At 41.4% G+C, this 2,299-nt stretch overlaps 1 pseudogene; it reads right to left on the minus strand.

Annotated features, from left to right (window-relative positions):
• Positions 1-1,242: 1,242 nt before the first annotated feature.
• On the minus strand, positions 1,243-1,869 carry LOC105862343 (triosephosphate isomerase-like; annotated as a pseudogene).
• Positions 1,870-2,299: the final 430 nt, after the last annotated feature.

Raw genomic sequence — 2,299 nt, forward strand, 5'->3', positions numbered from 1 at the left:
TATTTCTACTCAACAAAACTGATGCAGCATTAAATGGAAGGCATACAGCCCTTAGCATATAAGATTGTAATTATGTCACAAATCTGTAACTTATCATGTGGTCTTGGCCCCAAGCTCCTTAACCTTCAATCCAAGGTTTCCATATCTCTGAACTAGGGGTCTAACCATTTCACACATATCATTGTGATTTAAGTTAACAGTAACATATTTGCTGTATGAGCCTGCTTTAGTAAGAACACAATTAAATCTAAACAGGAGAAGAGAACCTACTTTAACAAATATTGAATATTGAATGATCGCTGTTTCAGATTCATTAACAGGCATCTCTTGTTCGCCTTGGGTAGAGTCTTCCTTGTACAAGATTTTACCGAGTGGCAAAGAAAAGCAAAAACTAGATCTTCAAAATAAGCTTTCATCAAAGTAAAAAATGGCCTCATATTTTCTTTACTTAAAATTTAAATTCACCTTATAATATTTTTAAAAAACATTTCTTTCATCAACTTGGAGAATAGGTAAGATCCAGAATAAACAAAACAAATGACACAAAAACTTTTATTCCTAACAGCTTAAATCAGATTTAGGGGCCAATATTTCGTTTTTTAAAAATTTATTTCTACAGTTGCAAAAAATATATAAATACTATTTGGTTAAACTTTCAAATATACTTATTAGGTTTTAGAGCCAGGATTCAAATCCAGGATAACTGGATCTGAAGCCTGCATGTGTATCGCTACATTGTGATCATTCAGACGCACATGATATGTGTGCAGAACAATGAAGACGTCTTCAAGATGAAACCCCTGGGACTTTCTTTTTCTTGACCAAAATCCATTGAGGCTTATACAATTTATTGCTTCTATAAGAAGATGGTTCTAAGGAAGAAATCAATGGTGGTAATGTAATTTTTTTTTCAGTGCCAGGTGTTTTATTTCCCTCATGTGGGATGGGTCATGTACATAGCACACAGGCATCGGCACCATGGGAGAGGGGAGCACCCCCGGCCTCTACGGAGAGGAGCCTGGCTTCAGGGTGTGAGAGGGGAGAGTAGGATGGTTTCTTTCTCCTGTCTTCACTGGGGCCTGGGAGGACCCAGAAGCAAGCTTTACCCCTTCCACCTCTCAGCCAAGAAAGCCACTTTGGTGACATGTTTAGTTCCAACCATCATACTGAGTGGAGAAGGGAGTGGCCTGGTCCCAACCATTGTGGGGGAATGTATAAACAGTAAAGGAAGATATAGTTTGGAGTAGGCCATGAGAGGGTGCTGATGATACCATCAGAAACATGTGCAGGGTGGGGGCAGTTACTGGACTTCAGGGCTACCTAGTCCCTGGCTTAGCAGGAAGAGTAGGGAAGATGGATGGGCCTATTGTTTGGCATTGATGATGTCCACGAATTCAGGCTTGAGGGAGGCGCCACCCATGAAAAAGCCATCCACATCAGGCTGGCTTGCCAGCTCCTTGCAGGTTGCCCCCATGACAGAACCTCCATAAATAATATGGGTGCTCTGAGTCACTGCATCAAAGATGTTGGACTTAAGCCATCCCCGGAGCTTCTCATGTACTTCCTGGGCCTTTTGGGGTGTTGCAGTCTTGCCAGTACCAATGGCTCATACAGGCTCATAGGCCAGGACAACCTTGTTCCTGTCCTTCACGTTATCTGCGATGACCTTGGTTTGCTCGAAAACAACCTCAGTGATGCCAGCTTCCCTCTCATCTAGCTTTTCCCTGATACAGGTGATTACTCCGAGTCCCTCTGACAGAGCATGGGCCACTTTCTGCCCAATCAGCTTATCTGACTCCCCAAAGACATGTCTTCTCTCCAAGTGCCCCAGGACTACCCATGTGGCTCCACAGTCTTTGATCATGCCGGGGCTGAAGACAGGTCTAGAAAACAGTGGCATGGGGTGAAATGAAGCTTTCCATCCATGAATCCTGGTAGTTTCATGAGCCTGAAACAGTACACACTCAGCTGCTATGGTCAGGGTAGAAATAGTGAGGTTTCCATAATGAAAGTAACAGTAAATAAATTCAACTCCAAGGTAGAACACTTTTATCAGATAATAACTATTCTCATTCTTTCAAAAAGCCATGTATTACACAAATTTTTTCTTCTAGATACAGGGAACAGAAGATCAGAAGTGGCTTAAATACAGATATTTAATTTTCAAGATAAGGCAACCAGTCATTTGAAGTGAGCAATTTAAAGTAGCACATATCTTTCTATGTCCTGGAATTACACGGATCTATGCAATAGCTAGTAATAGCAGAGCTAGTTAGAGAAAGAGAAATGTGGTTAATTA

The sequence above is a fragment of the Microcebus murinus genome, chromosome 3 (assembly GCF_040939455.1).
Source record: "Microcebus murinus isolate Inina chromosome 3, M.murinus_Inina_mat1.0, whole genome shotgun sequence".
Classification (NCBI taxonomy): domain Eukaryota; kingdom Metazoa; phylum Chordata; class Mammalia; order Primates; family Cheirogaleidae; genus Microcebus; species Microcebus murinus.